The sequence below is a fragment of the Phocoena phocoena genome, chromosome X (genome assembly GCF_963924675.1).
Source record: "Phocoena phocoena chromosome X, mPhoPho1.1, whole genome shotgun sequence".
NCBI classification, from domain to species: domain Eukaryota; kingdom Metazoa; phylum Chordata; class Mammalia; order Artiodactyla; family Phocoenidae; genus Phocoena; species Phocoena phocoena.
Genome location: NC_089240.1, coordinates 101,477,534 through 101,485,939, shown reverse-complemented (window position 1 = coordinate 101,485,939; position 8,406 = coordinate 101,477,534).

The window sequence follows — 8,406 nt, the reverse complement described above, 5'->3', positions numbered from 1 at the left end:
ATATCAGGAATGAGAGAAAAGGCATCACTATGGATTCATGCAGACATTAAAAGGATTATAAAGAAATATTATGAACATAATATTGAACATAAAAAGAGAGACATGGAAGATATAAAAAGAACCCAAATCAGACTTGTAGAAATGAAAACTACAATATCTGAGATGAAATAAGCACTGTATTAGCTTAACTATAGGTTACCAGTTGTAAAGGAAAATATTAGTGAAGATATGAAAATAGAAAATATTCAAAATTAATCATGGATAGAAAAAGACTGAGAAAAAGATCAGGGTATCAGTGAGTTGTGGGAAATTATTTTCAGTCCATCTTTTTAAAAATAAATTTATTTATTTTATTTATTTTTGGCTGCCTTGGGTCTTTGTTGCTGCACGAGGGCTTGCTCTAGTTGCAGCAAGTGGGAGCTGCTTTTCGTTTCGGTGAGCATGCTTCTCACTGCGTTGGCTTCTCTTGTTGCGGAGCACAGGCTCTAGGTGCGTGGGCTTCAGTAGTTATGGCACGCGGGCTCAGTAGTTGTGGCTCGTGAGCTCTAGAATGCAGACTCAGTAGTTGTGGTTCGTGGGCTTAGTTGCTCCGTGGCATGTGGGATCTTCCTGGACCAGGGATCGAACCCGTGTCCCCTGCATTGACAGGTGGATTCTTAACCACTGCGCTGAGTTGTGGGAAAATTTTAAGTGACCCAATATATATATGTATTTGGAGTCCCTGAAGGAGAGGATGGGGTGGGAGTGGTAGCTGAAAAAATATTTGAAGGAATAATGGCTGAGTTACTTCAAAATTTAATGAAAACTATAAGCTTATAGATCCAAGAAGATCAATGAACTCCCAGCACAAGGAACATGGAAACTATGCCAGGCACATAATATCAAGTTGCTTAAGAATAGTGATACAGAGAAAATCTCACAAACAGCAGGAGAAAAAATATGTTATGTACAAAGGTTGACATCAGATTTCTTGAAGAAACAAGCCAGGGACTTCCCTGGTGGTGCAGTGGTTAAGAATCCACCTGCCAATGCAGGGGATACGAGTTCGAGCCCTGGTCCGGGAAGATCCCACATGCCATGGAGAAACTAAACCCATGCACCGTAACTATTGAGCCTGTGCTCTAGAGCCCACAAGCCACTACTGAGCCCACGTGCCACAACTACTGAAGCCCTTGCTGAAGCCCGTGCTCCTAGAGCCTGTGCTCCACAAGAGAAGCCACTGCAATGAGAAGCCCGCGCACTGCAACGAAGAGCAGCTCCCACTCGCTGCAACTAGAGAAAGCCTGCATGCAGCAATGAAGACCCAACGCAGCCAAAAATAAATAAATAAATTTATAAAAGAAACAAGCCAGAAGACTGTGAAGCAACATCTTTAAAGTGAAAGCGAGCACTCTTAATCAAGAATTCTATATTCATCAAAATATTTTTCAAAAACAAAGGCAAAAATAAAGACTTTCGGGCATACAAAAGCTGAAACAAACCATCACGAGCAGTTCTGCACTATAAAACACATTAAAGAACATCCTTCAAGCAGCATGAAAATGGAAATCTGGATCTACTCAAAGGAAGAAAGAGAATTGGAAATGGTAACTACATAATTAAATATTAAGAATTTTTCTTATTATTTAAATCTTTAAAAATAGTTTACTGTTTAAATAAAAATAATAACAATGTGTTGTGGGGCTTATGATATATGAATAAGTAAAATGTATGATAACAATAGCAGAAAGGACCACAGGGGAGAAATGGAAGTATACTACGGTAAGGTTCACATACAATATGTGAAGTAGTATAATATAACTTGAAGGTGGATTGTGATGTTAAAGATATATACCCTAAACCAGTGGTTCTCAATCAGGGGTGATTTTGACCCCCGGAAGACATTTAGGAATGTCTGGAGACATTTTTCGTTTCCAAAAGTGAAGGGGATACTACTGATATCTATTAGATAGAGGCCAGGGATGCTGCCAAACATTCCAAAATGCACAGGACAGTCCCCAAAACAAAGAATTACCTGGCCCAAAAAGTTAACAATGCTGAGATTAAGAAAACCTGGTATAAACTCTAAAGCAACCATTGAAATATAACCTTTCTTGCAGAAATTGACAGGCAGATCAAAAAATTTATATGGAAATTAAAGGGATGCAGGAAAGCCAAAAACTATCTTTAAAAAGAAAAAAAAATCTTTAAAAAGAAGAACAAAGTTGGAAGACTTACACTTCCTGAGTTCACAACTTGCTACAAAGCTATAGTAATTAAGAGTGTGGTAACTCAAAATGGTCATAGATCTAAATGTAAAAGCTAGAGCTATAAAACGCTTAGAAAATATAGGAGTAAATTTTCATGACCTTCAGTTAGGAAAGAGTTTCTTAGATATGACACCAAAAACACAGGCAACAAAAGAAAAAAATAGATAAATTGGACTTTATCAAAATTTAAAACTTTTGTACTTCGAAGGATTCCATCAAGAAATTGAAAAGACAGCCCATAAAATGGGAGAAAAATTTTGCAAATCTTATATTTGATAAAGGTCTAGTATCCAGAATATATAAATAACTTTAACAAATCAAGAGTAAAAAGACAACCAAACTAAAAACAAGCACAGGATCTAAATAGACATCTCTCCAAAGAAAATATACAAATGGCCAATGAGCACAAGAAAAAAAAAATACTCTACGTCATTAGTCATCAGGGAAATGCAAATCAAAACCACAATGAGATGCCACTGCACTCCTAGTGGGATGGCTCTAATAAAAAAAAATAGTAAAAGTGTTGCCAAGGGTGTAAAGAAATTGGAACCCTCATACATTGCTGGTGGGACTGTAAAATGGTGCAGCTGCTTTGGAAAACAGTCTGGCAGTTCCTCAGAGTTAAACATGAAATTACCATATGACCCAGAAATTTCTCTTCCTCTCTCTATATATAGATGGATAGATGGACAGATAGATAGATAGATATTCTCATCCCCATTAACAGTCACTCTCCATTCCCCCTCCTTCCAGCCCCTGGCAACCACGGATCTATTTTATGTCTTTACGGATTTGCCTGTTCTGGACATGTCATACAAATGGAATCATACATGTGGCCTTTTGTGTTTGGCTCCTTTCACTTAACATAATGTTTTGAGATTCATCCATGCTGTAGCATTCATCCGTATTTCATTCCTTTTATGACTGAATAATATTCCATTGTATGGATATGTCACACTTTGTTTATCCATTCATCAGTTGGTGGACATTTGGGTTCTTCCCATTTTTTGGTTATTATGAATAATGCTGCTATGAACATTTGTGTACATGTTTTTGAGTGGACATATGTTTTTAATTATCTCTCATGTATATTTAGGAGTGGAATTGCTGGGTCATTTGGTAAACTCTATGTTTGACCTTTTGAAGAATTGCCAAACTGCTTTTCCAAAGTGGCTTCACCATTTTATGGTCTCTCCAACAGTGTATGAAGGTTCTAACTTCTCCATATCCTCAACACTTCTTACTGTTTTTTAAAGAAAAATTATTTTAACCATTGTAGTGGATGTGAAATGGTATCTCATAGTGGTTTTGATTTGCATTTCCCTAATGACTAATGATACTTAACATCTTTTCATATGCTTATTAGCCATTTGTATATCTCCTTTGGAGAAATATCTATTTAGATTCTTTGCACATTTTAAATTGGGTTGTCTTTTTACTGTTGCGTTGTAAGAGTTTTTTATATATTCTGGATACTAGTCCCTTATCACAGCGGTCCCCAACCTTTTTGGCACCAGGGGCTGGTTTTTTGGAAGACAGTTTTTCCACGGACCAGGGGCGGAAGGGGGGGGATCGTTCAGGTAGTAATGCAAGCGATGGGGAGCAGCAGATGAAGCTTTGCTCGCTCGCCCACTGCTCACCTCCTGCTGTACAGCCCAGTTCCTAACAGGCCAAGGACTGGTACCAGTCCACAGCCTGGAGGTTGTGGACCCCTACCTTAACAGATATATAATTTACAAAGATTTTCTTCTATTCTGTGGGTTGTATTTTCACTTTCTTGATAGTGTCCTTTGAAGCACGAAAGTTTTTAATTTTGATGAAGTCAAATTTATCTATTTTTCTTTTGTCACTTGTGCTTTTGGCATTATATTTAAGAAACCATTGTTTAATCCAAGGTCACAAAGATTTAAGTCTAGGTTTTCTTCTAAGAGTTTTATAGTTTTAGCTCTTACATTTATATCTTTGATCCATTTAGGGCCAATTTCTGTATATCGTGTGAGGTAAAGATCCAAATTCATTCTTTTGCATGTATATTGTCCCAGCACCATTTGTTGAAGAGACTATTCTTTGACTATTGAATGGATGTAGCACCATTTTGAAAAATCGATTGGCCATAGACGTGTGGGTTTGTTTCTGGACTCTCAGTTCTATTCCAGTGATCTATATGCCTATCCTTATGACAATACCACACTATTTTAATTACTCTAGTTTTGTAGTAAGTTTTGAAATTGGGATGTATGAGTCTTCCAGATTTTTGTTTTTCAAGATTACTTCGTTTTTTCTGGGTTCCTTACATTTCCATATGAATTTTAGGATCACCTTGTTAATTTCTAAAGAAAAAAGGAAGTTGGAGTTTTGAAAAGTTTGTATTGAATATGTAGATCAATTTGGGGTGTATGACCATTTTAGCACTATTAATCTTCTAATCCATGAACACCAGTGTTTTTCCATTTATTTAGTTCTTTAATTTATTTCAACAATATTATGTAGTTTTCAGTGTACAAGTCTTACACTTCTTTTGTTAATCTTTTTCTAAGTATTTTGTTCCTCTTTTATTCTATCGTAAATGGAATTATTTTGTTAATTTCACTTTGAAATTGTTCACTGCTAGTGTAGAGAAAGAACTGATTTTTTATTTTTAAATTTTTAAAAATCTTATTTTTTTTTTTAATAAATTTATTTATTTTTGGCTGCATTGTGTCTTTGTTGCTGTGCACAGGCATTCTCTAGTTGCGGCTAGTGGGGGCTACTCTTTGTTGTGGTGCACGGGCTTCTCATTGCGGTGGCTTGTCTTGTTGCAGAGCATGGGCTCTAGGCACGCGGGCTTCAGTAGTTGTGGCACGAGGGCTCAGTAGTTGTGGCTCACGGGCTCTAAAGTGCAGGCTCAGTAGTTGTGGCACATGGGCTTAGTTGCTCTGCGGCATGTGGGATTTTCCTGGACCAGGGATGGAACCCATGTCCCCTACATTGGCAGGCAGATTCTTAACCACTGCGCCACCAGGGAAGTCCCACAACTGATTTTTTTATACTGATGTTTTATCTTGAGACCTTAGTGAACTTGTTCTTTAGCTGTAATAGTCTTTTTTTTTAAACATCTTTATTGGAGTATACTTGCTTTACAATGTTGTGTTAGTTTCTGCTGTATAACAAAGTGAATCAGCTATATGTATACATGTATCCCCACATCCCCTCCCTCTTGTGTCTTCCTCCCACCCTCCCTATCCCACCCCTCTAGGTGATCACACAGCACTGAGCTGATCTCCCTGTGCAATACAGCTGCTTCCCACTAGCTCTCTGTTTTACATTTGGTAGTGTATATATGTCAGTGCTACTCTCTTACTTTGTCCCAGCTTACCCTTCCCCCTCCCCGTGTCCTCAAGTCCATTCTCTATGTCTGTGTCTTTATTCCTGTGCTGCCCCTCGGTTCGTCAGAACCTTTTTTTTTTTTTTTTAGATTCCATATATATGTGTTAGCATACGGTATTTGTTTTTCTCTTTCTGACTTACTTCACTCTGTATGACAGACTCTAGGTCCATCCACCTCACTACAAATAACTCAATTTCATTTCTTTTTATGGCTGAGTAATATTCCATTGTATATATGTGACACATCTTCTTTATCCATTCATCCGATGATGGACACTTAGGTTGCTTCCATGTCCTGGCTATTGTAAATAGAGCTGCAATGAACATTGTGGTACTTTACTCTTTTTGAATTATGGTTTTCTCAAGGTATATGCCCAGTAGAGGGATTGCTGGGTCGTATGGTAGTTCTATTTTTAGTTTTTTAAGGAATCTCTATACTGTTCTCCATAGTGGCTGTATCAATTTACATTCCCACCAACAGTGCAAGAGGGTTCCCTTTTCCCACACCCTCTCCAGCAATTACTGTTTGTAGATTTTTTGATGATGGCCATTCTGACCAGTGTGAGATGATATTTCATTGTACTTTTGACTTGCATTTCTCTAATGATTAATGATGTTGAGCATTCTTTCTTGTGTTTGTTGGCAATCTGTATATCTTCTTTGGAGAAATGGCTACTTAGGTCTTCTGCCCATTTTTGGATTGGGTTGTTTGTTCTTTTGATATTGAGCTGCATGAGCTGCTTGTAAATTTTGGAGATTAATTCTTTGTCAGTTGCTTCATTTGCAAATATTTTCTCCCATTCTGAGGGTTGTCTTTTGGTCTTCTTTATGGTTTCCTTTGCTGTGCAAAAGCTTTTAAGTTTCATTAGGTCCCATTTGTTTATTTTTGTTTTTATTTCTATTTCTCTAGGAGGTTAGGATTTTCTATATACAAGATGATATCATCAGCCAGAGGATTGGAGAGGAGGGAAAGGATGTGACCCTCCTCCTGCATCTCATTTGTGAACATGTTTGTTCTGATTCAAGTCAGATACTTTTATGATTCAAGTTAACTGTTTTATGAAGGTTATATCATTCTATTCCGGGAAGAAAATGTTTTATGGAAGCCAGACTCTGAATGCAGATTTAAATTTTGGAATTCTCTTTGGTAAAGACAAAGTAGAACAAATCAAGATGGTTTCTTTCTTTCTCTTTCCACCTTCCTTTTCTTCCAAGCAAAAGGTGTTGACAAAATGCCAGAGTAGAGTGAAAGGACTGTTCTTCGGAGATCTTAATGTTAAAAATTTGAAAAGATTTTAGTCTAAAAGTTCAGATACAACCATAAGTAGGTATAGGATTTGACAGGACACTGACAAAATGTAGTGAACATCTATTCTATCTTCCACTTCCCATCCGTACACCCTTCTTTGGTAACAACACTTCAGTTTTCCTCAGGAGGATCACCTCTCCCTGACTTTCATTCCAGGCAGGTTGAGTGGTATTGATATCACCCCAAGATCCAGGGCTGGGCATGTGACTCAAGCCTGGCCAACTAGAGAAGTTTCCCTCTGTGGCCACAGAGGTTGGTTCAGGGATGGACACAGAGTCCAATTCAAGCCAATGAGAGACTCAGAATTTTTATTTGAACTATCAGGGAAGAGAAGCTATCTTTTCAAAGGGGAATTAGCCTTTAAGGATGTCGGCCTGGCAATGCTGGCAGCCATCATGCATATCTTGATTTGTGGAGCCTGAGAATGAAGCCAATGTGATGGAAAGCAGAATAGATAGATGGAGAGAGACTGGTTCCTAATGACATCTTAGAGTTGCTGGACTTTTCAGTTATGTGATTCAGTAAATTCCTTTTAGATAGTTCCAGCACTGTATCAGGCTCTGAGGAGTCTGTCCTCAGAATCTCAAAATCTTGGTGGCTGTGCTAGGTATTTCGTTTGCCCCTCCAAATGCACTTTCTACCCTTTTCCACCCTGCTTTCTTCCTTGGGAGGCTGACCTGTATGGACCACATCGGTGGGCTTCCTTGCCCTCTGACTTTTGGTTGATTTTGGACAATGGGAATGAAACAACTTTTAGTTTCATTCTCCTGTGGCCAAATCCCAGGAATTGGGAAAAAAAAAAGTGGGAGGGAGAAGAAGAAAAAAAGTCTTAAACTAATAGGCTGTCAGTTGTCGAGTTTTCCACCCACATGTCTGTCCAGTATTCCTATGGGAAAATCAGTGGCACAGTTTAGAAAGAGGAAATCATACACTCCTTTTTAATTTTAATTTATTGCTGTCAACAACTCCCCAAGACAATATTAATGTCTTCTATATGAAGATTCCCAGCAAACAGATGCCTAAGAAAGGTAACTTCAGGATAATAATTTCAGAGGGATAAGAAGTAAAAAATCCTAAGTCTAGCATGGACAAAATCATGAAGGCATTTGAAAGTAGTATTTCTCATTGACAATCAAGTAAAACCAAGTGCACTGCAACAGATGGTATACAAATCAAATCCTGGTACAGCACAGTTTGGGGGACTATTTAAATTAACCCATTAGAAGTTTATTGAATTGTTAGAATTCAATTTTAGTGAATATATTATAATATCCAGTTCTGTATAATAAAGCTATTTTTAAATGTCCCAGCTGACATCCCCAACTGCCGTAGTACTATTCATTACTGCTTTGAAACTGTGGACACGATGGATTCCACTGAATGAGAAATACTGTATGACAAAAGATTCATAATTCCTTGTCTGTCTAATAGTCAACGTATTTAACAGGATAATGTATTATGTATAATATATAGCACCAGTTG